Raw genomic sequence first — 27,929 nt, 5'->3', positions numbered from 1 at the left:
CTATTCAGCTTCAAAGGAACACAACTTTTACTTTGCAAATACCAGCCAGAAACAGTTGATGGATTATTTTTGTGCAAGAAAAAAGAAAGGGGGAATCTCACTGGAAAAAGTGAGATTTTAAAATATGACTACAAAAATAGCTCTAAAAACACTGTCAGCTTTTCCATGTCAGAACAATTACCATTCTGTGCTTGGATGCACTGGTCTTAATTGAAGTCAGTATTGTTAGTTAAGTGAGTAAGAATTACTCACATTCAGTTGCAGGATCAGATCCCAGTTCTGATTTCTAGGTCTTCACATCAAAAGGTTTTTCTACTACTTAGCAATGCTACCAGAAGAAGTTTTACTATGTGACCAATACTTACACCAAAACTTCCTACTGCTAGCATGAATAAAGGCAATGCAATGCTAATTGATCAAAAATCCAGTTTTAAGTCTAATATGCAATAAGATAGTATGGATGCCACTTAGATAGCTTTACTTGGTCAAAAGGAACAACAAGGCGCCAGAGAATCAGTACATTTTGAAATAATTCTATGCAATTATAGTATAGTACATAAGTTACAAATGCCTGAAATTAAATATTCCATCAGTGTTGTCTGACAGCATCAATGAAGAATGAGATGAAGCTGAAAGCATACAAAGAGGTGAGAAAATACTCGTAACTGATGAAAAGGAAAGAGAGGAGGAAAGACAAGAAGAGCCTCTCCACAAGGGCTTGTTGAGCTGATAGCTTGTTGGGCTGATGATTTAGCTGGGTAAATGTAAGAGAGGAAATCCTCTCCCTAGAGCCACACATTCCAATTCAGAAATGTCAGTAACGGTTTTCAGTAATAGATGTAGGAGACAGATTGAAATTTTGGGAAAAGGGTAAATGTTATACCACACACTGCTGAAAGTCACAAGTAGTAATACTCTGCAGGGCTGCACACCATAAAATTGACAAAGTTGTTTCTCAAGGAGTAGGTGTTAAGACTGAAAAAACCCAGACAGAGCATGTGGCAGCAAAGCAAACAGCACACAGTATAGAAACGGCAGTAGCCATGGTTTTTAAAAAAAGAAGTGCACAGCAGAATCACATACAAGATTTGTGAGACTAAGCAAGAATTCGTACCAAAAAGCATTTGGGGTTGGAGGGTAGAAGAATGAAAGACACTATCATCCTGTTTCTTACCCTCATGCTACATGAAGATTTTCTAAAGAAAGAGAAGCATGAAAAGTTTGTCTCAAAAATCCACGTCTTGTCAAACATAACAACGCCACCTGATTTCTCAAGAGACATCAGTGTGGCACCAGGCATCTCAAGTGCCTCAGGAGTTTCTACTGTTGCAAACTCAGGAGACAGAACTGAGTCCTTTCTGAAGGAGGCCATGCCTTCAGCAGGAGGCGAGTACAAACACGGTGAGGATAGAATAATTTGGAGTGCTTCATCCCCACCACTTACATGACCTGTGTGTTCACAACCACAGGCTAGGCAGCTGTCACACCTGCTCTGCCCATCACCTGCACCAGCAGGATGGAGGAAGAGGTGCTACCTCGAAAACCTGAACATGAGGGACACAAAACAAGGAGAAGGGAGAGAAAAGACAAAGCATGGAATAAAATTATGAGAGAAGCCAAGAAACGTAGAATTCAACATATGAGGGAAGTGCTCAAGCAAGGAAAAAATGGGAGAGGAAGGTAGGAAAGGAAATGGCTGGTTGTGAAGCAGAAAGGAAGGGAGAGACTTCATAGGAAATGGAAAAAAGATGGAGAAAGGCTGTGAACACTGAAAGAGAGAGGGACAAGAAGAAATTTTAGAAGGAAGAAAAAGACTGTGGTTACAGGGAAAAATCGAGCAGTTTGAGTAAACAGGGAAGTAAATAAGGGAAAAGCATGGAATTTACATAAGAAAATATAACAACAATAATAATCCTCAATAAAATGCCTGCCAGGCCATACACCATTATTAACATCATAGCTTACCCTGACCTTGTGTGTTGCAAACCCCACTCATCTGGAGAAAACCAGTAGCTCAAACAAATGCAAACTCTGCTCTTCTTCCTACTATTTCTAATTGTGTCCCAAAATATCAGCCAAAGGTAGCTGTCCTGCCAAAACCAATAGTACCTCACCGGCATAAAGCCCTCAGCACCAAGTGTCCATTATCCTGGCAGAGGCTTTTGTTTGTTTGATGGTTTTGTCTAGTTGTTATTATCATTAATGATCTTAAGACAACACTCCCCACTAGAGCTAAACAAACTATCAAAACTATCAAACAAACAATTGAGCTGCAAAATATTCTTACTGAAGATGAAGGAAGTACTCGACATAAGAACAAATTATTTTTGTTTTTTTACAACTATTATTGTTTATTTTCAGTCTCTCACACAGCTGAATCTATGAAATTGATCAAGAATGCACACTTACAAATGCAGGTTTTCCTAGGTTAAGTGAAACGAAATTCATGGGCATGAACTTGTAAAAACTATTTAGCTTTGGATCCCTTTAGGATAAGCATCACTTTCCTTTAACAGAAAGCTAGCAAGGCATAGGAGTACAAGGCCTTTGTTATGGTTAAGAAAAAGAATCCTTTTAATTACTAAACAAGACAAAGCACACAGACACTAGAAGTCCACAGAAAAAGTTCTCAGAGAAATATGGGGCAGACAACTTCATCTTTGGGAACTTCAAGTGAATACAAAGCCCTGCCCTATTACAAACCAGCTGGATCTTTCAGCTGGAAAATAGGAGCTCTTGCTATCTACAAAATATGGAGTGCTTCGGTACAGCAGTTCTACTTATCAGCCAGATTATGTGGCAATGGATTATGCAGTAGCTGTCTAATGGTGAAGCTGAGACTTCCTGGACATGATGTATTCACGCTTCAGTAGATAACATGTAGTAATGAGCAAAGACCTCATCTTCAAAAGTCATCTCTGCAGGTGACGACTTCCAGTAAAAGAGCACAGTCTTCTATATGGTCTCACCACAGATCTCTATAGGAACCACTAAATCCACTCAAAAGGTGTTAAAATAGTTTTACACTTTTTGAGGTTTAAACATTTATCACATTAAAATCTTCAGTAAGAGATGTCAACACTGGGGATCAATTTGTTGCTCCTACTGTCAAAATTTATCAGCATGCTCTATATAGTTCTCCTATAAATTTACCAGAAACTCAAGAATTCAAAAGTTAGAAACCTCTCAGTTGTATTTAAAGGGGATTGTACAGTTTGAAGTATATAAACTCTTCTTTGCCAGACAGCAGAGGTGCACTAAATATACTTAGCCGTACAAGTTTGATAATTTGTAAACACGTTTTAAAAACGAGGAAACAAAACAAAACAAACAAAAAACCAGAACCAAAATACCCCCCAAACCCCAAAGACTCACTATGCCGTGAAGGCAAGGTGAGACTTCCCCGGATCACTAGCAGGGAGAAACATGTTGACTTACAGACTGCTGCCCAAATTCAATTAAACACATGAAATCAGGTGGGGAAAAAACTCATCTTCAGGATCTATCTACAGCCACCAAAACTGACCTGCTGGATACTCCAATGCCAAAGAGAATGTATTCAGAACTTAGTTTCAAACCGAGCATGCATATGATGCCACTCTTCAGAGAAAAACCGTTTTCTTAGCCAAATGTGAGATCTTTTTCAGGAAGACCAAGGTCACCCTCTAACCCCAGGGAAACAATACTGTACAATTTTTAGCCCTTGGCCCAAAGCAGGTTGCTACTACAACTTTCATCCATTTACACATAAACAACTCATGTAGCTTTCTCCCAGAAAATCATGTTCATAGTCTTAAATTTCAGAAACTTTTTAACAAAGAAACAATAACAATGACCCTGCAGGAGACACCAGGCCCAAAGAATTTCATGTCAAAATTTTAAGGTCTGGCTGGAATAAGCAGAAAACAGGCTCTCTACCCTTAGACAGTGTTAACGATAAGCGTCACTAGGCTTCACACTCCGCAGCACAAGTTCATGAGCCAGCAATGTCTTGACCACATACACTTTAACTCAGATTCTCATGATGTTCCTTTTTGTTCAGGAAATAAACTGACCTCTAAGAAATAAATAGTTTAGCCACTTCTTTCAGCCTGGACTTACTAGTATTGAATCAATGATTTTACCTGGGTCAGATGTTGTGGAACAAAACACAACCATCTCCAGATGCCTCAGGACATCTGAAAACACAGTTTAATCAATGTGCCCCACTCCACAGATGCATTTTCAGATTACTGACAAGAATTGTGTTCCTTCAAAAAGCTGCTGCTTCTTCAGCAGTTGACCTATTTGTAAAGGAAACTTGCTTCACACTTCACTATGTTTACAGACAAAACCCAGTGGAAAAATTCCCTGCATAAGTTTAACACATAGGAATGCTTCTGTAGCCAGATCAAGTTACATATCCTGAACGTTCACAATGTAAATACAGACATTCAAAGACTGACAGCTACTGAACCCTCATCCTTATTCCAGAAAAAGGCGTTCAAATCCCACTAAGTCATACTTCTTGTTTGCAGCTGCATAGGGGACTCCACTTTCAAATCATTCAGGACACAGACATATGTTTAGGAGACACTGGCAGGTGCTTTAGTCCAAAAGACGGTGGAACTTTGCTTCCCTTTTTCAACTAAATCTCATTGTTACACTCTTAAATGTCCTTTCTTCCCCCGTTGTTTTTGCTTTAAATAACATTCAAGGTTACCAAACAGAAGATAAGCCGCCCACTAATGGACAGCCACAACCTCACAAGCTCACTCCACTGTTGCTTTAAATTCCAGCTACTTGCCATTTCCTTGATTCCCCATTGAAGTTCTCTCTTGAGCTCCCCCAAACCCCCTGCTGAGGAAAGCAAGACAGCAGTTCAATCCCAGGCTGCAGCTGGATCCGTCCTGTCCTGCCTCATCAGGTACAGAATAACACAGCAGAATAATGCCCCTGCCTCACACGTGCCGGCCAACTCAGCAGAGACGTGGCCACCTGCTCATGTCCCACTCCTGATGGAGCAGGGAGCAGAGCAGGCAGCACAGGGCACCCCAGCTGCAGCAGGGCTGGCTCCTCTTTGCAAGCTCCTTTAGCTGCAGTGCTGTATGCCACAGGACACGCTCCCTGTCCCTGGAAAGCAAGGCTGGCTCTCAGGCACCACACGCTAACTTAAGCCTCATTGTGTAAGATCCCCCACCAGCCAAAACAAAGAGGATCCTACATCAGAAGATGCCAACATGAATTAAATAAAAAATAAAGTAATTTTACAGACAAATAATGTGACAGTCAGCATGCCTCTTAATCACATTTGAATAAACTACAAATGTGTCTTTCTCTTTAAACCAATTTCTAATATTTTTCTTTTTTTATACACACCCTGATACTAGATATCTAGTAAGACTCTACAGTGCACATTAGTTTAGTAGTGTCTGCATAGTTACGTAAAAAGACAGCATTAAAAACAGAACCAAGCTTTTGGCTCTCCTCTGAACTGTTGTGGAGTCACAAAAAGTAATAATCCCTAAATTCAAGAACACAGGGAAAATAGGACAGGTTTCCATGAAATATCATCCACTCTTTGAGAGCAAATGAATGGGAAAACTTCCTGTCACCATAACATTTTTAAGAAGAGCCATTCAATTACAGTAGAGCATGATGAATGCATTTTCTTCTATAAATTTTAAACTTACAAACATTTCTTTAATCACTTTCAGGGTTTTTTCACTGTCTTGAGTTGAAAAATGTAACCAAAAATGTGTATTCTGTTTTCATCTGTTGAAACTGGTTGGGAGATGTTGTTCTTTATCTCTTGTAACTCTAGGGTGGAAAGAGGGCAGATGCCTCCTGTTAATGGGACACCTGATAACACCAGACAAGGCAGTGCCTTCTTATCTGTTCCTCCATCCATCCTCCTCCGAGGGACATCAGCTGTGAATGGGCCATTTAAGGCCTCTCACATGACTGATAACATCACCTCATTCCATTGTGACATGCTCCACACAGTGGGAGGAGCCAAAGCCTTTCCACCAGGATAAAACCAGCAATCTCAAACTCCAAGGGAGCCTGTTTCCACTGGATTCCCAGAGAACGACTGGACACTTTTCTTCTTCTTTTCATCGCTACTTCAATGGAGCCACAACTGTCACTCCAAGAGGACTTACTTGGGGCTGCTTCCAACACGCTGACCAACAGGGTGTCAGGTTTGCATTCTGACTCTGTCAGTGGTCCTTTGTACTACTGCATTTATCTTATTATGTTTTATTTTTAACCTTTTTTGTTGTTTATTTCTTCTCTCTCTATTAAATTGTATTTCTGACTTGGAGTCTCACTGGTTTTGCTTTCAAACCAGTACATCCACTTAAAGATGTTAGGCAGCTCCCATGTGGCATTGAGGAAACCAGTATTGCTCAAATGAGGAAGAAGCCAGAACTGCCATACTGGGGAAGCAGCCCACTTGTTTGATCAAGTGGCTGGTAGTCAGAAATACTAAAAGTCTAATCCTGTGGCTTGTATTAATTCAACATGAACCAGCTGAAGTTAGAAGTGTCAAGACTTACAAAAAATCATTATTTTATTTGCTTGACTTGGAGATCAACTATTGCAACATCTCTTTGCCTGTTATACAACCATCAATGAACACTTGCGAACTGTAATTCAGATGCACACTTTACACAGACGACCCTAACTTTTCTAGTTAAGCTGACTGAAGTCCAGGGACAGACTAGAAAACACCAGTCTGCTTTATTTAAACTGAGCATGACCTTCAAATCAGTTTTGCTAAATGAGCCGTATTTTCCTTGTCATGATCGCTAATGTGCCAAGTTCTGGCTTTTAGTATGTCCCCCACTATTTACAGTATGGCAATGAGCTTCTTGTTAAAACCTGCCGGTTCCCTTTGAAGCTGGCTTTACAATATAATAACACTAATGTCCTTTGTCCCTGAGGAAGTAGGTGAGGAGGAGGGTGTACACCACTGACTGTGAAACAACCCACACAGCCGGGACCTTTTCAGCAACCCACTGTACTACTTTGCTAATGGACCGTGAAATATTTCTGCTGAACTTTAGGTCAGTGGATGACAATAGCCCACAAGAGTATTTTCTAATACCAAAATGCTTCGAAGTCATGCTGGAAAAACTAATGCTTATTATGCTTCAGTTAAAATGCAATTGCAGAAAGGAGTTTTCTTCTTCTAGCAAACTACTTTCATTTTTATTCTACTCCTCCTGTCTTGGTATGCACCTTCTCACAGTTTTTAACTTAAACACTTTCTAAGTCCAAATTAACTTGATTTTATCCTCTAGGTGTATGAATTTCATACACAAAATTCTGTTCCCACCTTGACAAGAGGGCAAAAGCAATTTCTGTTTCTGTGCCTCGGCAAGCAGAGTTAATCATCCCCAGCAGCAATGACGTTACCACTTGGCCTCTTGTGGACACAAATGTTTTGCTTTTGGCAGAGTGCAGCACGTAATAGCTATTAATCAAACCAAATTCCCCAGGAAAGGGTACCCCAGTGCATTAGGAGCCTCTGCTCACACCCAGCTGCAGACATGCATCGTATTTATGGGTTTTTTAGGACTGTAAAATATTTATAGAAAAGTGTGCTTATGTACTGTGAAATTTTTATAGACTGGCATGGAGGGAACGTGTGATCAAATGACTGTTCTCACCTGCCAAAGGACTGATAACATGCTGTTACACAGGAGCACAATCTAAAAGAGCTGAGGCTGTTGTGAATTTTCTGTTTTCTCTAGTCCAGTTTTGCTCTAAGCCAAGAAGGCAGAAATCTTGCCGAGGTATTTGTTTATGTGACAAAGCATCCCTTTGCACTGAAAGACAAGGATAAGTCTGAACAAACCAAGGACAGTATGTAAATTAATAACATGTTGAGTTCACAAGCTGCACATGTTCTAGGACTGCCAACAGCATTATTAAGAATATACTCCAGCAAATTATCCAGCCCTGGGAAGTTGCATGGCACATCCAAATCAAGCCCCTGAGGTGAGGGCAGCAAGAGCACTAACTAATGCTGTTAACTCCCGCTGTCTCTTAAGTCCTAAACCCATTCTGCTGAACAGATTTCCTACACTAAATTCAGGCAGCATCACTGTTCTGAGATAAAATACCTGCATTCTTGTGCCATTTTCTCCACCTTTTACCTGAGTACAGGAAAACAACACACACAAGGATGACCTTAGCAGATGAGCCAAAGAGTCCATCTTGCCCAAAATGCAGCCTTTGACTATGGCTTATATGTCTTCAGAAGAGTGCAGGACCAGGGCAGGCAGAGCGTGATAATTTCCATGAATTTTCTCTCAACAACCTGTAACTGGTGTCTTTGTATTTGATAGTTCTCACTGAATTTTTCTTCTATGGGTTTCCTCAATCCCTTTTTCAAATGCTGCACTGTCAGAAATGTCCCTTACAATGTGCATGAAAAGTAGGATACCAAGAAGAAGTCTCACTGGCTCTCACAACTGTTGACAAAAGCACAGACTCTCAAGAGAGGAGCATGGATATGGAAGGAAACACTTCGGAACTTCTTTGGAAGTCCACAAAAATTTTAAAACCACATTTGGAGCTGGGGAGTAAGATGACTAATTATAATAGCCTTCAAGAGAATCTGTGTTGTTTTACCAGTACTCCTGAATACGTTAAACTAAAAGCTCCAGCAAAAGTGGAGCTTGGAGAAAAAGACTTTTAAAACCTACCAAAACAGGAAGAAACACCAAGACCTCTTCCTCTATACCCCAAGCTGCATCACCTAGGAACACTCCCAGAAGCAAGCACCTTTCTTACCAACCCAATGGAGAAGGAGGAAAACCTGAGAGCCTGCTGAAAGGAGCCTAAGCAAGGCACTCTTGCTTTCTACCAGACTCAAAGCATTTTAAAGCATCTCAAACATATTTTGGAAGAAGCAACTTATCACAATGGCCAAGTGCTTTTGGCAGGGCAAAGAAAAACCTCAGTAGTGTCTTTAGTACTCAGAAGGTTGACCAAGCAAGCCTTCATCAGAGTCCATTTTATTACAAGGATTCAATTCCCCTTTTGCTCCATTAGTAGTGTGCATGTAACACAGCACACCAGTTTTATTTACTTCCAAAACTAAAGAAATCCTCATGATGCAGAACATATGCAAGTGCTTTACTGCTTAAATATCTCCTAGGACATACTGCAAAGCCTGATTATGTGCCTGTGCCAGAATACTTCATATCTTACAGCAGTTAAAAAGATGGAACAGCAACCTAACTTTTAAGGTCACCTATAGAACAGCAGATAGTTAACAAGTACCTTCAAAGATTATTTATTTATATATATATATTTTAATAGTGTTTTTATACTAACATTCAGACAGCAGCTGAAATCTCACACTAAAAGCCATTTTTTTCAAAGACCTTTCCCAGTTAAGAAAAAAAACAGATATGGGGGTTTTAGCATAGCCTTGAAGAAAAAAAAGGTAGTATTTAACAGGTTGGTCTCTATTGATCTCTTCTGAAGGTAGGTTGCCTTTGTGTGTTGTAAACAGAGATGCCTTCCTGCCTGATTATCTTTGGTCCTCCAAGGTGAATAAAGAAAAGATTTAATAATGTTCCATGTAAAGATGACAGTAAGAAACTTTATTTTCAAAATTCATGCATTTGTCCACAAGAAAAAACAAACACAAAACCCTAAACAAAACCAACATTTAAAACTTCAAAGGCTACCTGTGTTGTATTTGACAATACATAATGCAAACTCATTCTTTCTGGAATAAAATAAATTTGCATTTAGCAAACCTTTATTCAGTTGTAAAATAGCTATCACAAGTTCAGAAAGAGAATGTTTTTCCCCTAAAATTGTTTTTGCAACTAGTGGCAGAGAAGAAGGGTTTTTCTCATATGACTTGCAACTTCTGGTTAACGTCTATTTTCCTGGAAGTCTTGAATACTTCTATTTAATCCTGAGGCAAATAACAGAGTTACAGCTGGAAGGAGTGCACAATAACCATCACCAGACATTGCCTACCAAGTAAACTTTTTTTTTCCTGAGCTCCAGGATGACGAATTTAGGGTTTGGTGTGCAGTGCTGCTACTGACCTTTCTTTTTGCTTGAGCACCAATTAAGAAGCACTGACCCAATAAAAATGGGTCATATCGATCTGTTGTTTTGATTTGTGTAACATGTCTCCCTCAGTCCAAAAAGCTCACCACCCCTTGCCACTTGAAGAAAGTTACTTAGTTACTTTTCAACTCAGTTTCATTTTAGAGAGTAACCTTTTTTTAAATTTATAACTAAAAGAAGATAAAGTACTTAAACAGAAATAAACTCAGAAAGTTTATTGGCCTACAGTAAGGACATTGGATGAGTTCATATTCATTTTTCTACCATGTGTATAGTTCACTTGTCTGTAACAGTAAGAGGACATAAGCTACATTCAGGTTTCTCTAAGGGAAAAAACCCCAAACCACAAGAAAAATCTTCAGCCAATATCTTTGAAAAGCAATTTCAATATATAGAGTCTTTGTTTTAATTTCTCTTAGCTTAAAAGTTGAAAAGGGAATGGATTTAGGCAGCTATACTGATAGGTTAGGCAGTGTTAGTCTGTGTCTCAGAGCCAGGCATGTCCCCACCTTTAATCAAAAACTTCCTCAATATTCAAATTACAGCCTCTATTTTAACTCAGCTATTTATTGTGAAGAGAGCAGTAAAAAAAAAAAAAAGTCTTCAAAATGTTGAAAAATCAAATGCTTTGATGCTTTGACACAATGAATTGCAATGTTTTGCAGTGAAAACTGAGCACATCTCCTACAAATGGTTTGACAGAGCCCTCTTCCAGACCTTTTTCTACTATCTCTGCTTAACTGTAACTGCAGAGATGTCTGTGCCCTGCTGGGAATGGCGGAGCAGGTAAGCACAGCCTGGCATTCCCCAGCACTTCCAAAGAAATGGAGATGCTTCTGACAACTGAGCACAAGCAACTGGCTTTTGGCAAGAGACGCTTTTCAGCTCACATTGCAGTGGAAAATTTGGACTGGTTAAAGTAAGTCTCGACATTTTTGTCCTTTTCAGAAGCTTAATTATTTGTTGTAGTTCAAGCTCAGTAGAAAAAGAATATTTAAAGACACACTTTGTTTTGCACTTTACAATATATATTGCCTTATATAACTTCTGTGTTAAACCACAACTTAAGAGCTTTCTTTAACCAGGCACAACTCGATATAAAACACTATTTTTGAAAGAGAATGTCAAAATCTCTGTGTTACAAAGTGAATAAATAGCAAAAAAGAATAAATAAATTTGATTTGGTCAAGTAAGTAACATCATCAACACTACTCAGAGATAAAAACCTATATAAACATAAGAAATGGACTGCTATTGTTGTGCTTACACACATTTCTATTCCAAAAACAAGTTTTCAAAAATTACTTAAACATGTGTTTTGAATATGCCTCATTTTAGTACAATATTTGCTTGGCTCGTAAATAAGAGCTTTTATAATTTCTAACCTTCAGCCTGTACACGCTCTGATCCCTGACACCTGGTAGGATTTCCTTCCATTTCATACAACATTTCCAGGATGAAATAGCTGAGACATAAAATCAAACCAGACCAGAAAACAAAACCCAAACCAAAATAAAAAAAAATAAATAAATGAACAACCTCACTCCTGCTCAAAGTTATGCCCACTAGTAATCCTCTGCAGCTTTATGGGCTGCAAAGTTTGCACTACCAATATTTGGCTTTCACAGAGATAACCACTTAACAACAATGCACAGGTTCTAGAAGCCCTGAAAGCCTACTTGAATGGCTCTTCACACTTATCCTTCTGCCCATCACCTGAAAGAACAGAAACCATGGTACCACTTTATAGCAGCTGAACAGGACTGTCTGCTACAAAAAAATCAAACACGGCCCACCAAAAATAGAAAAAAATTCCAACAAAAAAACCCCCCAAAACAACCAATCACACAAAAAGTAAAAAAAAAACCCCAAAAAAAAAACCACAAACCAAAAAAAAACCCCTAAAATTTCCCCCCAAACCCACCAGCCCTAAAAAAAAAAAAAAAAAAAAAAAAAAAAAAAAAAAAAAAAAAAAAAAAAAAAAAAGAAAGGCGCATCGAAAAAACCCCAACCTCCCAAAAAATTATACTCTGAAAAGACAGAAAAGAGGGAGACAACAAAGATGCCGTGGTATTCCAGCTCTGTGCTTTCTTACCAAAAAAGTTAACTCAATTTACATATTGGGGGAGTAGTCAATTAATTATTATGGTTCTGTAAAGTTGAATGGAAATCCACAATTTAAGGTCCTATATTTTTTCACCAGATGAACAAAGTCCATCAGGAAGACAATTAAATTATGTACCCTGAATTTCTTAACTGCAAAACTGGAGTCAAAGTAGCCACACAAATAATGAAAAAAAAATTTGAAATCAAAAAAGTAGAAACCTGTCCACAAATTTTAATGTCCTATTTCAGGAAAACCATTTTTACATTCCAGTGAAGCACTTCAAAGATTATAATCATCACAATTACCTTTCCCCTAAGTGAAAAGTATGCTGATGCTGTGGAGATAGGAGACCCAGATGAGTGAGATACAGGTGGTTGTCTTCACCCAAGCAGATAGCACAGCTAAGTCTGTTTTGATTTCATTTCTCTTTGAGAAAAAAAAACCAACAAAATCCCCGAAACCATCAGCACCTTATATTGACTCCTACCACATGAGTCTTCAGGTTTAAGAAGGAAACCCTACTACAGCACAGCTATCTCTTGCCCATTTCACTGGAAATCTGAAAACATTAAGTGCATTTCATAAAACTTTATCACCTACAAGTATGTTTACATGCAACTGTCAGTTTTCATTAAGGAATACAATTCTGACAATGGTAGGGAAGAGCTAGGAAATACAAATCCTAAAAGCTCAAAATTAAGCAGAATGAAAGCAAGTTAATCACTTCATCTTTGTAACCTGATGATTTTTGTGGAACTCAGTTACCGTGATGACTTAAGCCTTACGGATGTTAAAGAAATTTAATTTAAAAGAGCAGCTAGAAGTGCCAAGCATTTGCAGACAGTATGAAGACTAAAGTCAGAGCAGAAGTTCACAATGAACTTACAAGATTAAATATCATGTTTACTTCTAATAATATACTGTAATTTTCATAATTAGGTTTGCCAAGAGAGTTTCCTTCTCTGCTTTGCAACAATAGCCATAACCAATGAGACAGCTGACAGTTAACATAAAATTTTTGCGAAGTCATACCTGAAGCCAGCTGTGAAGAATTACAAAAGGATCTCATGATAATGAGTTCACTGGGTGATAAAATGACATCAGTTTTAACGTAAAGATATGCACAATAATGCCTAGGTGAGGGAAAAGCAGACAAATAATGAACAGCAAATACACTGCACTAGGTTCCAACAAGACACTGCTACAGAGGAAAGATGATGTGAACATTAGAGGCAATTCGATGAAGACTTCTGCAAAATATTCAGCAGCTGACGGAGTATAAAACAAGCAGAACATTTGGCACTATCAAAGGAAAACAGAAAAGAATTACACTAGTGTGTATAGTCATGGAGCATGTAACTCTGGAATGATAAAAGAGTGAGAGAACAGTAACAGCACCATCAGCACTGTGGAAAGGCTTACATGTACAAAGAGGCAACAGCGAGGTTTTTGACATAAGAAAGAATACAAAATTCATACAGACTGATGATGTGGACCACCAGATTTTGACTAGGAGGCAGGGAGTGTTCAGTCATTTACCAGTAGGGAAGCCATGGAAAAGACAGCTGTTTTTGCACACAGCAAACAGCACAAGAGTGAAGTTAAAAGGCAGGGATGTGTTGAAGGTCAAAAATACCAACAAGTAAAAAAATAAATTTTCTATTAAAAATCAGATTATTTAAATAGTCATCAGAATCAACAATGGCTACTATTTGAGAAGGAAAGCCCTCAAAAAGCTTCTCACCCCTGGCAGCTTAAGCCACGTGCCAGTTAAAGTACTGCTGTCTTCTGCCTTCTTCTGGATTTTTGGGAAGCAGCTCCTTACAAGCAGCCTAGTTCTGCAACGAAGACTGGCTACAAATCCATAGGGACACACTGATCCTCAAGCCCCACCGCAAGAAACTCAACACTTTCATCTCCTATTTCAAACAAATATATTTTGGAGATGACAGACTCATCCCACCCAGCTTTGAGCACTTAAATGAGTCACTGGTGACCAAAAACCACTATCTCCTTCACCCTCCTTGTGCTAAAGGGGAGATAAGCACCTGGGCCACCAAGAAGCCACCAAACTAACTGGACAGACACATGCCCCCAAGGACCAGCAGATGGATCCTGCCACTGTCTCTAGACTCCAGAGGAAAGATTTACCAGCCTGAAAGAGCAAACAAACCCAAGCACAAACACGGCTGGTCTCAGGCCTTATTCTCTCGCCTTTCAGTTGTCTCCTCCTCCTCAAGAAACTGGAGAAAGAAGCTGGGACAGAGCCAGAGTGAAAAACCAGAGAGGTGAGAGGGACTGCATCCCTCCTGCCCTACAGAAGTGTCCAATCAGTTCTAGCTCCACGGATGAGGTCCAGGCCCAGGATACAGATTCAGTTGCAGGTGTCGCTCTCCAGCTCCTCCCACCAAGAGGGATGGAGTGGCTTCTTACCACTTAGGACCTTTTACACCAAGGATTAAGCTGAAGGCTTGTTCCCTGCTGGTGTTTCCACTTCAAAGAACTGCTACTGTGGATACTAAAGCCTTTGAAAGTAGCCTCACTGCACAGTCCTGAGCATTAAATGAGGTCTTTAAAAAAAAGGAGGGGGGGAAGGTGGAAAGTGCACTAGCTTTATAAACACATCAGTGGGGCCACTTTCAAAGCCTTTCATGCCATCTTCAATGTGACAGAGAAAATCTTAGAGTTTTTGTAGCCTCCATCCAAACACTCTTAAAATTATGGCAATAAAGTAATCCATCCCCAAAATGTTTCCCAGCATTAGCAGAGGGGAGCTAAAATACACAAGGGAATTGTAAAAAAAAAAAATACACACAAAGCAAAAAAGTTTTTAAAGACAAGCACTAGACTCCAGGACAGCGGCGCGCCGTGCTGCCAGAGCATGCTCAGCATGCCAATAAGGACTGCAGCACTGCAATCCCCAGCACCAGCAGCCCACGCACCGGCGTCCTCCTCTGCAAAAGCCTCATGCCAGCTGGAGGAGCTGCCCCAGCCACACCACTTTATGGCTACGGGGTGAGGAGATGAGGGTGGGAAAGCTGGCACTGGTCTCCTCCCGGCAGAGAGAGGCTGAAGCAGGGGATGCTGTGTCACAGGTGAACACAGCCGTCAGAAATCCCATGTGTTATCACAGCCTTTTAAGTAAATAAGAGCAAGGCAGTGCTGAAGTCCTGAATCATTAACTGGGTGCAGAGGGCTGCCCCTGCCAGCACTGAGCCTGCCTGTCCTGCCAGGGGCACAGCCAGAGGGGCCAGCTGACAAAGCAAGGCAGCTCCAAGCTTGAGAGATGCATAGAGCTGCTGATAACAGCACTGCAGGTAGTCTGAAAAGTGGAAAAAATACCCAAAAAATATTTAAATGGACTAAAACAGGGCTTTGCTGTCCAATGAAACAGCCCCTTTACCCACCTTGACATTAGCAGGAGTGTCCCACAGAGAGCTGCCAAAGGAGACTGAAGGCGCAAACCTGACATGCTGAAACCCAACACTGAAATAGCATCCTTCTGAACAATGGAAAATAATGAAAATCCTGCCACTTGGAAATTGTAGGTTAGTTTTAGACTAAGTTCAAAACACTGCCCATGACACCTATAAAGTACATAAATCATGACAGATTTAGAAAACTAGGGACTGGGGGACTGAGCCATTCAACATACTTGAAGCATATATAACAAAGCAGTAGGGGAAAAAATCCCAAAACAACATAAAATTCCTCAGAAACTCCAGTTAAAAAGTATTCAGTCTGGACAGGAGAGAACACTAGAGAGTTAAAAAACCTAAAAATTATTTTCCAGGCCTCTTAAAAGTGATCATACACAAAAAAAAAATACTGAAAAGTTGCCTTCAGAATTCCCAAAAAGAAAAAAAAGAAAAAAGCATTTCGAACTAAATCCTAGCTTTCTCCTCCTATAAAACTACCACAGGAAAACAATTCTGCATTTTTCCTTACTTGTACTCTCTAATTCTGCCTACTGTCAGAGGTGCTGTATTCCCTGCAGGAGAGAAGATTTTACAGCTCATGAACCTGCAGACTGACCTTGTCTCCATTTATGAGTTCAGCAATGCATGATACCCAGATCTTACCAAAATGCTTCCCAAAATGTTTATCATCCACTAAGAAACTGATGAAAAAAATCATTGATCTGAACCAGAAAAAATTAATAGACTCTGATATGAACCATCTGTTCTATTTCTTGATCCACTTCCTTATGCAACAACTGTATCACTTAATCCCTCCCACCGTCTTTATTAGCTATTGTTTTTGTAGTACAAAAATCACAAAGATGAAAAATTATATTTGTATGAGTGTGTATATTATGTACGTGCATACGTATTTGTGGACATATACCTAGGTGTGTAAAAGGAGGGAGGAAAAAAATGCAAAAAAAGAGAAGAAATAATAAAAGAGCATGAGCCTCTGTGTTTATCAATCTGTTTACAGCTGAGCTCTTCTAACTGGCAAAGTTTCAGGCATCACAAGCCCACCAGGTCCTCTGCCAGACTTATGACTCCAGGAATCCTACAAGTCTTCTGCAGAAGCAGCAAACTGCACACTGGCAGTTCTCAACAGCTTTGGTAATCATCAGTAGCACAAAGAGTTTCCTACATAATTAGTATTTCTTTGTGTTAGTTATAAGGATTTTGCATATAATCCCCTGTTAGGTATGCTCTTCAATCTTCACAGCCCCAGACTTTTCCTTTTTTAGCACGCCTGAAACACTGAACTAAGAACTTGACATCACCAGCATTATCGGAGAGAGAGCTCAGTGTTTTAATGGCCCCGTTACAAAAGAATAATAAGAAATTGTGGCAATTAAGAAGTTGGCAGATTCTAGAAAGGGGCTGCATAACTTCTTTCTCCTCATGCACCCTCTACTCCAAACAGAGCCAAAAAGTTTGGTTTTAAAAGAAGACCTTTCAATAAGAAGACTCTGTATATCAATAACCACCAACTGTCACCGCATTTGCTAATAATGTATAAGGAGATTAGTTTAATTAGTCAAACAGTTAATACTGCTATTATTTGAACTAGTTTTCAGCACTGACACTCTCTTCAAATGAGTTTTATTTTCCTCAGGCTATAATTTCAGTCTCTTTATAGACCAGTTACATAGTAGTGGTGCACATGAGTTAACCACAATACATTGCATTACACATATCAAATTAGCTTCATAATCAAAGGTTTTTAGAAGAAAATGCATACTAACAAATTTCAAAACAAGTGATTTAGTTATCTTTTGCTAAAACTTTGTATAAACCAAATTCACAAAAAAAGGGAAAAATTATTTGTCTTAAAAAAAAGTGTTTCTTCCCTGGAAGAGAAAAAACAATCCTCAAAGTCAGTAATTTCTAGTAACATTAGGATGCACAGTATCACTAATAGCTATTACATGAAATTTAAATATTAGAAATGTGTTAAAACTGTATGCAAAATAATTAATAAGTAATTTCAATTGAACACTTTTTTCTCATCTCTCAGTATTATAAAACCTGAACATTTTCCAGAGCTTTTACAAATAAACACAGTACAGATTATTTCTGACATATTTCTGAGCAACAAAGAAGATTCATTCACAGCAGAGGTGATGCCCAACTGCTGGAAATCCCACACAACACCAAGAGCCATTTTTCTTGCTTAGAAAAAAAAATTAAAATGGTAGCACATAATTATCTTACATTTCTGTAAAATGTACACTTACAAATTAAGAAGCTGATTTACCTTTATAAACGCTCTATTGCCAAGCACTGTACTTCAGGACCTCTAACTCATTGGAAAATTCCATCTTAGGAAAACAGAGTAATTCTAAACAAAGTAATCATTCCTTGAAAACAGACAGACATGCACTCTGTCAGATTACCACACTAACAGCTTTGACAAAACACACAGAGCATTTAAGCAGAAAAGATATTACTAAATGAAAAGAGGAACCAGAATCTGGTCCAAAATACTTTTAATATCAACTATTTACATAATAAAGGTTCATTTATATAAGCATATAAAATAGTAGTATATATGCACCTTGACCAGGAAATATATTTTTTAAATCCTTTTGTCATCTGATTGTCTGTCAGTAGTTTGATACAAACTACTTGACTAAGTGATGAATGCAAATTTTAACTTTGGTAGTCAGGTATAACAAGGATAACACTATACATTGTGACCTTCAGCATATGGAAGCCAGACACTGAAATTATCTGGAAGTAAGAGACTGACTCAAATCAGGAGACTAAAAAGTTTTTTCTGAAAGCTGTGCATGAAAATAGTCTTACTTGCAAATCTAAATATTCGTCTCCTATTCTGTAGCTTGAAAAATATTGTTTTACTTGCTTCTAATTATCAGTCTTTGCCTCACATGCTTAACACAGTCTGCACATGAACAACACATTAAAGCATCAATAGCAATAGAGAGTTAAACATACATATCCATACCCTATGGATTTGCAATAATAATGCTCTGCACCCTGGCATGTGTTTCATTTGTTAGCAGAGCTTGAAATTCTCAGAAGACACAAGGTTGTTTTTACTTAGAAGACTGTAGCACTCAAAAATAACGGGTTCATAAACTGAGTGTGTGTCAACAACGCAGCCACAGGTCTCTAGCAAGCACTTGGCCAGGGAGCGGGGAAGTGGTATCAACCTTCTCTGGGCAGAGTCAGCTGTGAGGAGCTGGGAGGTGACATCAGGAGTTCTGAGTATATGCCCTGTACTTCTCCTTGAAAAATGGGAGTGGCAATGGGCAGTTGGTCCAGAAGGGCCTACTTGCTGCAATACTGTTAAAACTAGTGTAACTCGTTCCTAGGATAAAGGAAATGTTGAAACTTTTCCCCTAAAATTACACCACTGATTCTTTTTTTTTTTGTATGCAGCAAAAGGTTCTTCTGCCTGATTTATCTTTAAGAAATTGATCTTTAATCTTCCTCAGAACATACACTTACTTTTTCTATCAACATCCTATCTGAATTTAAGTATCAAAATGCATTGTACATGGTCATTACAGGATAAATAAGAAGACAACATTTTCTTGTTGTCTCACCAGCTGTTAATCTTAGGGGGAAAAACATTTAAAACCCAACTATAATATATACTGCACATCTAAATGATGCTGCTATAACACAACTGAAGTCAGCATGTTAATTCAGGTCACTAACTGGGTGACATCCTGAAAGGTACTGAGCACCATCAATGCATATGGCAGTCTGAGAAACTTGAAGAGGCTTCAGCATATCACAGGATGAGGAAATGTTCTCAGAGCTCTCTTGCAATATAATGGTAAAGTTTGCTTCCTATTTAATAAATAATAATAACTAGTAAAAACTACTCTATTCTTCCAGAATTTTACAGACTTCTGCCTAAACATCTCTTCCTTCCCTCTAGTGCATTTAACATAAATCTCCTACATTCCTTCCTGAGGCTCCTCCTCTGCAAGAAAGTTGATGTGCCTTAGCCCAGTGAAATCATTGCTCTAAAAGCCAGCCTGCTCATTAAATTATTCTGCTAGCTGTGTGTTCTCTCATTAAAAATGTATAAAGATCAGATAATTGCAGCACATATTATTAACCTTGTTTTCCTTGTTTTCACGTACAGTTTCTGTTTTGCTGCCTAGACAAAGATCTGGAAAGGGCAGTTTTCTACAATAAACTACAATAAGCTAAACTACAATATGAAAAATTCCTCCAGCTTTCATTGAATAGCACAAGGAATCACAGTGCAGTCAAAAACACCCATACTTTTATACCAATGTAAAATACTGTGATCTCGTTGTATACTCCTAAAAATCTAAAACAGGCAGTCTTGGCTTTAGTTAAAGCTTCCGATAGGGAATTATTTAAATCAGCCACTCTAATTCACCTAAATCTTCAAACATAGCTGCTATAAACTTCAGATTTTCAGGTTGACTCCTTCTCCTTCTTAAAGCTAGGCTGCACTTCCAGACAACAACCCAGCTAAAAATCCAATTAGGGTAGCAGCACTTCTGAAACACACTGACCTATTTCTCTTTAACTTGTTTTAATATGCATATACTCATGTTCTATTTCTGAAGAGAGCTATTTACGCTGGAAATTAATACCCTTTGAAAACAAGTTACCATAAAATCCACCTATTTCACCCAAACAGAATCCATTCACAGGAGAAACAGTGCTTTCCCCGACTCCCCCAAGCAACACACACAGTATGCAGTATACTGCAGCAAACTCTTGAAACATTCGATAAAAGACAACAATCCTCCTACCTTGTTTAGCCCTGTCTATTCGACACATTCCCAACGTGAACAGGAACATCTGATATAAACAAACAGCCATATCTTTCCCATCGCATCATGGTAACTAATTCTCACATGAAACGATGAGCAGCCTGTAATGTTTTGGGTGTTTGTTTTTTTTTTCCTCAGAAAGCCTTGTGACTTATCTGGGGATTTTTCCTCAGATGATGAAGCAAAGACACAGCCTAAACTCTGTTGCTGAAAGACTGCAGCCCTTCCTTCTCACAGAGCCCTCCCAGCATATGGCAGCCAATCACACCCAGCTTCGTCAGCCCTACTGCTCTTAAACTGATCCTAACGGGATGATTGACACAGCAACACAGCCCTTCTAATGTGTAAAAACAATGCATCCATACCAATGAACCAGGAATTTCCCTCGCACAGGGAAGGAGTTTTACTGGTGAGGCAAAGCGATAGCTCCATGGAATAACATACGCAGCAAAAGCAAACAACTCCCTTTCCCTCCACTGCAACAGCAGCTTCACCATTTCTTGCACAAGGATCTTCAAAGCTTTTGCTAATCGGAAACGTGTGCACAAACAACATTTCTGAAACTGCAAAACTGCAGTGGTGCTGGTTTGTTTGTAAAGGTGAGACATGCACCATAGTGAATCAAAACATCTATCTTTTATTTTAACATGCAAGCAAAACACACTCGGATTCAGGCAGTAATATTCACATTTTAATACTGCATAATCTTATGTGCAGTGTCTGCATTTAACAGCAATACAACCATAAAATCTTTTCAATTATTTCAGACCAGTTGTTAGGGTCTGCAGGTATGGGATGCTTCTCAATGAAAACACAGTCTATATGACGGTGTTTTAATTCATATCCATGGCAGACAAATCCAATCAGCAGCATTTAAACTGAAGTCCATGCAATTAGCTTGCAACTGATGTTCATTTGTGTCAAGGTCCTGGCATAAGAACTACAATACCAGTTGCCATTTTCACGTCAAGCTGTGGGCAGCTCGACATACTTGGTACATAAGGTCTGCTGTCAACCAGTTTTCCTATAAATTTTTCTAAAGTTTTAAAACATGAGAACAAAGCAGCCAAGGATTATTAAACAAGAGTTGCAATTAAGAAAAATACAAAAAGGAGCTTAAGCTGAAAGTCAATCTTTATCCAAAAAGGGATAAAGATTGCAGTGCAACAGTACTTTAGGCAGCAGTTTAGGCAATTCAAGCCTTTACGCAAAAAATGTGTAAAATGTGTTTAAAATGCCACTAAAAGTTTAGAAATATGAATAGACAAGAGGAAAACAAAGCTCTCATTCAGTGGCAGCTCTGTCCCAAGGCCCCATTGTTTCCTGTGGACTATTTTGCATATTATAAACACAGCTTCCCAAAAATCCATTATTCCTCTATCCAGCAACTCTCCTTTGGGCTCCAGCATCTCGCACACAATTTGTGAAGACCCTCCCCTTCCAGGCATGGCTGAAATGTGTTCCTGCCAAGAAGGCTCCTGCCAGCCAGCCCGTACTTTCTGTTCAATCACCCCCTCATTCTTCTCAATTTTGCCCTCTAGTAAAAAAACAAAAAAACCAAAAAACCCAAAACAACCCTCCTCAAAAAACCCACATAGTTGATTCTGGTGAGTTTGAGAGACCCTAGGGACAAGGCTGGTAACTCCACTCATTATTAAGATGGCTTGGTGCATTTCGTCAGGATTTTCCACATTCTTTTGACTCTGCCAAACTTCAGTTGCCCTTGTTAAAAATTTTCCATGCTGGACATCTGCTGCAGGATTTATTGACTTTACTGCCAAAACATGGTTTGCCTATTTCTGAGATAGCCTAGACAAAACCACGTTGCTCTGCCATCCTAGTAACTCACTGGAGAACTCTGGCTCCTCTGCCCATGTTGGGTCAGCCTTGAAATTTGGCAAAGTGATGATCCCTTGCTTTTCTGATGTTGTTTTTGAGGGTGGTTTTGTAATACATCAAGGGTTTTTATATGTTTTGTTATGCATATGAAAATATTTTCCTATTTGACAAAGCTTTAAAACATGCCAATATTACGCTGGCTCACAGCATCTTTTTAATTTTTGTTTCTGATCCCTGCAGTGCAAATCTCAGAAAGTGTTCTGCAGTAAGCATCCGATTCCTTCAGCCATCCGTCCATATGTGGCTGGAACGGCACCAGCCCCACAGTGCGACTGAGCATGTAATGGGCTCAGGTTACAGGAGATTAGCCGGATTTCCCCTGTAACTGCTGCTCCCATCTGCCAGAGACCAGACATTGGAGCTGACAGCAGGAAGACAACCTCGCCTGTTGCTCTCGTGACCCTTGGGCTGGTGGCCCACGGACGTGCGTGAGACAAGCCCTTCAGAGGGCACTGCACAGGGGCTGTCAGAAAGGTCTGGTGGGCCAAACACGGCATGAGGCTGCACAGAAGGGGACAGTGATGAGAGGGAAAGACAGAGGAGAGAAGAGAGAAAGAAGAGAGAAGAGAGGAAGAGATGCAAGAGCCGGAGCATGGCTGGACTAGTCAAGCAGGTTATAACACAGAAGAAGATGGTGCCCCTGCCAGACAAGGGAGAGTAAGCAGCACAGGCAGCACCAGTCAGAGGAGCCAGCCATCCTCTCCACAGGCCAAAGGCACATTCATGCCACAACTCCCACCGAGAGCTTCTGTGGCCCCTTAGTTCGCTCCAAAAGAGGGAGGAAACTTCCAAGTTCCCTCAACCCTTCCCTGCCAAAAACCCAAGGCAAGTCACTAACACAACCCCTGAAAAGGCTCAGCACTGCCTGCACAACCCAATTTCAAGTGCCACTGGCTTCACAGTGCACACGCTGGTCTTCAGCCACTGCAGAGCTTCAACTGCAGTCAAATGGGGCTGGGGTGCTGCATTCCTAGGACTCCTAAATCAAAACGCAAAACTACAGCCATACACACAACCAGATTGTTGTGTGGGTCATTATGTTATAGATTCTCCCATGACAAAGCATCAGAAGACCCTCAGCTCAACTGGGCATGCTGAAAATACATCACATCCTATTTGTGACCCCTTTAGCTAAGACTCATCAAAAAGTTCAAGAGAAAATATATGCTCTCTCTCAAAAATAGCACCTGAGTTGTACCATAGTAAAGCATGACTTCATGGACCGCAAAAAAAGAAATTTTTAAAAATAATTGCTCTGTACATTGAGAAATGAGTATTTCTCAAATGGAGATGTGCCCATGCACTCGTTCATTTTTCATATCAGTTATAAAGAAAAAAGCCAGAATTTCAATTTTTCATCCTGATTTATACAACTATATTATATATTTAATTGCAAAATAACATCATCCTAGAGAAGCTGAGAAATTCAGATGTCAGACTCAACAAAGAATAACAAAGGTAAATTCCCAACACAGAAAATGCCATCTGCTCTGCCTGATATGCTCCTGTAATTAATGAATCAAGGGGAAAACGCTTCTATTAGTGACTATTACACACAATTTTCTGAATGGTCTTGCTAGAACTTTTCAAGAGAAGTGGACTATTTTGGAAGTAATAAGGAGGAGGAGAACTGAAAAATGCAGAACCCACATAGTTATTTTTCCTTCCTTACTCTTGAATCAGAGCAATTAGGTCTAATTTCAGAAACAACAAAATTTGTCAATTTAAAGGGAGATTCGAAAGAAGGCTGGAACATAAGTAACACTAGCACCGAAGTCACCAAGCAATTTATGTGATACTCAGTTGCAGCAGACTGATGATTTTGAGCTGTGCCTAGATGACCTATGGCAACAGGGACGTTTTGGTAAGTTTGGCAATGAGAAAAAGAACTGCAAAACTATTTCCTGTGTCAGTAATAGACTCTTCCCTTAGTAACTTCCCACAACTGTTACTACAAGCAAAATTGAGCTTTGGTAGCTATGGTCTGAATGACAGCATAAAGAAAAGTCAAAGCAGCTGCCAAGATTTTAAAACTAGGCACTCATGCATAATACCACTGATGCCAGCTTTTGCAAAGTACCTCAATCTCTATATTGGGGCTGAAGGGATGATGGAAATCATTATTAAGTTAAAAATTCAACAAACAATATCAAAATTCCAAGTTACTAACTGGGAACAGGTTCTGAGAAGACAAGTCTAATCTTTGTTTTAAAAATAGGCTTATCACAAGAACTTTAGGTTTGGCTTTTCAACTGTTTTAACTTCCTACGTCCCAGACATCGCAAGATCTCCCTAACCCAGGAAAACTGGAGATTGTGCATGGAAAGGAAAAAAGACTATTCTATCTTCATCAAATATATGCTGAGAGAAATATAAAATGGAAACACTTCACAGAAGCAAGCACATATTCAAGTTACATGTTAGGAATCAATCTTACCAAAATTAAGGTGGGTCCTGGAGGCTTTCCAAACGCTCTCTCTCCTTCCGCTGCTTGCACAAGGAGTTTAAGCCATGTCTAAACTGTGAGATCCAAACACATGGGTTCAGGCACACATCCAGTCTGCATCCTGACTTTATTTTAGGACAACACCAATTCCCCATTTGGATGAAAACTAAGTACATGTGCACCATTCCTTTAGAGGGTTATTCCAGTTGGGAAGGGTGATGAAGGCATCAGCCAGAGGAGAATTGCAGTTGACTCCAACCAGGCTTTTGCAGCTGAATGTTTGAGACACATATACCAGGTGCCATGGAGAGCTGAGCTGCCTCAGGATTGTAGCCTTATGCACTTAGCTTGAAATACATTTGACCAAATATAAACAGCCACATTTCACTGAGTCACTCTACTCCCCCTCTCTCTTTATAGTCACTGAAGAGAAATAGGCATTTGTGGGCTGTGATTCATCCTATCCCAAAGTAGCTATTCTAAGAGATACCATCATATCCTAAAAGCATCTGTGTTTCTGCATTGGTTACCTGAGATGGTCACTCTTAGGCTTCTTCTATCATGTCCTTCATTAAACATGTAGGAGATGAAATCTTACTACAGAAGAAGGATTATTAAGAACATAAATATTTAGATATTTCAGTTACATTCACTGGACAGCACTTTGGATTTTCAAATTCAGTTCAAATAACTAAAGACATTAGCACAGAGCCAAAGGACACCTGTATTTTGACAATGTACAGTTACAGCTTTGGTGTAAATCCTCAGCTTGCCATAAGCATGTTCCAGCTATGTTGCTATATAAGCTACATAAGCTTGTTCTCTTAGCTATGCTGAACATGTTCCAGTTTTTTTTTCCCTTCTGACTGAACAGCAATCTTTGCACTCACTCACGCTTTCCTCCTCTGAACAACTGACTGACACCAAATTAACCTAAGAAGAGTTGAACTGGGATTCTCCCCTTGATTTTCATTTTCATTTTGGAGGGGGACATTTTTGGGAGAGGGAGGGTTAGTAAAATAACCATTATCTTGCTGACTCTATATGGCAGATACTATAAACCGGCAAAATAATAAGCTCAGTAAAATAAATTGGCAAACCACCTACATTGCCTTACTCTTAGAACACTGACTTATGCAAAAGTTTTTTTCAGGAAAGTGAGCCTGTTTTTCTTCATGACAGCTGAATAAAAAGCCATTTTCAGTTTGCTCATCTGAAATACCGAATCACAGAAGTATTAAAACATTAAAACTGAAATTTTAATAATCCAAACCAGGATATCTAGTTTCTTCTAGATGCCCTAGGGAATTTCTGTTGGCCTTCAGTGGCCATTGCTGGAAGGACTGGGTTACTGGTATGTCTTATATTTGCCAGCCCCACGCAGATGTCCCAGATACAAAATTGACTAGTGCCATTTTAGATGCCTTATATTTAAATACCTGTACCCATCCAAAAATGCAACCATTTCCTCAGAAATATTCCTATCAGAACAGATCTTCCCAAATCTTCCAGCAGAATGTAAAAGGGTTATATACAAAACAGAAAGCCTTTATCATCAGCTGCTGAGCCCTGTCTAGAATATGTTTCATGAATCACATGGAATCACAAGCACTACTAAGGCAGAAACATATATCATAAATCCAAGATGAATCTCTCTGATAAATGCCTTCATGTCCCCCTAGTTTGTACAACCATGGCCCCAGAAGCTTACCGGGTCTTTAACTTCAGCTGAAATAAACACCAAATGCTTAAGCCTTCACAAAAGCTTCAAGAATACTTCCCAAATGTGTCAAATTAAGAAGAAAGCTTCTACATTTGTGTCATACCTTTAGGTTTTTAATACTCAATTTGAAACAATGCAAAGTTGCAATCCAGCACTACCCCTGATGCATAAATGATCTTTAGTGAGACCCCCATGTACTGGGAAGTTCTTCCACTGCTGATAAAAACATGCTCCTTCCTCCTCAGACCCCTCCATGACTAATTTCCTCCATACCCATTGTTCTGGCCTCAGATTTGGAATAGTTCCTATTTAAACCCACAACAGGAGGAAACCATTTGATAAATCACCTTTTCATAAAACCTACTAACCTCAGCCACAAAGTCACGTGGGCATAGGGAAACCCTCTTGTGTTTCAAGGAATGTAGTGCAAGATGCATTTACTAAACTTCTGCCCCTTATCTTGGGGATTTCCAACCTACTGGGAAGGCACGGGAGCAAGATTTGTCCTTGAAGAAGTTCCTAAATGACCAAAATTAACACTTCATGTATCTATTAGAGAGATGTAATCTGAGCAAGTTTTCTGCATGCAAACTCAGTATTTTTAAAATCTATGAAGATTCAGTTATCAGCTTCAAATATATTTGAACTCCTGCATATAATTCAAGCAATAGCTCCAAATAATACATCTTTAAATGAGTGATGTAATGCGAACTTTCTAATTATCCTTTAAATCAAAAGCTCTATTTTATTAATCCATTATAAACCCAAAGGGAAAAAAATGCCACTGAAACTAAGCTACATTTTGAATTTTCCCATCTTCAATTAGCAAAAAAGAATTCAACTTGCTCTTTCTAATTTATTAAAATTACCCTATTGTTTTTGCACATTACTGCAATACAGGTGTAAAACAACCTAATTTAAGAGGTGATGCTGCCTCCCATTTTCCTACAAGCTGCCTCTTAACAGTCTGAGTCTGTAGGGTAGATGCTCATGGGCATGCAGCAAAATCAGCAAGCAATCTCCACTGTAAGCAGAGAAAATATGCTCCAGGAAACTTCACAGAAAATGAAAGCCAATTGGATAATTTTTGTTTTTCAAAAGCAGTAAGAGCAGCATTCAATCCCTCACCCTTTTACAGCAATTAATAACCCACACATGTAAGAGCAGAGGACTCTATATAATTAAAAAAGCATTACTTTGGCAAGAAGAGAGGGCCTGGAGTATGTAAGTGCAGGGTTTTATTTCTTTCTGTGAAGTATGGATGACAGGTAGGAGAAAGCTATGCCAAGCGAACTGTTGGCAAGCAACTAGTCTTTTGGTTAACAAGCAGATCTGTTTTGTGAAGTCTATGAGTTTGTGTTCACTTAGGCAAGCTTTTCTTTAAACATTAGACTTAGATGCATTCAGTCATGAGTTT

At 39.3% G+C, this 27,929-nt stretch overlaps 1 protein-coding gene across 6 annotated transcripts in view; it reads right to left on the bottom strand.

The window, feature by feature from the left end:
- Window positions 1-27,929, bottom strand: part of MBNL2 (muscleblind like splicing regulator 2) — a 107,119-nt gene that overhangs the window by 69,946 nt on the left and 9,244 nt on the right. The window contains exon 1 of one of the 6 annotated variants that reach the window (XM_063392326.1): window positions 20,424-20,621. The exons of 2 other annotated variants lie outside the window; for them this stretch is intronic. The gene's annotated coding sequence lies outside the window, so the exon portion shown is untranslated. Of the gene's footprint in view, window positions 1-20,423; window positions 20,622-27,929 lie in introns of those variants that run through there. 3 more of the 6 variants (XM_063392324.1, XM_063392329.1, XM_063392327.1) reach the window with 3 other exon arrangements.

This window comes from Prinia subflava, chromosome 3 (assembly GCF_021018805.1).
Source record: "Prinia subflava isolate CZ2003 ecotype Zambia chromosome 3, Cam_Psub_1.2, whole genome shotgun sequence".
Classification (NCBI taxonomy): Eukaryota; Metazoa; Chordata; class Aves; order Passeriformes; family Cisticolidae; genus Prinia; species Prinia subflava.
Note: the sequence above shows the minus strand (reverse complement) of the source record. Positions and strands in the feature narration are given on the sequence as shown.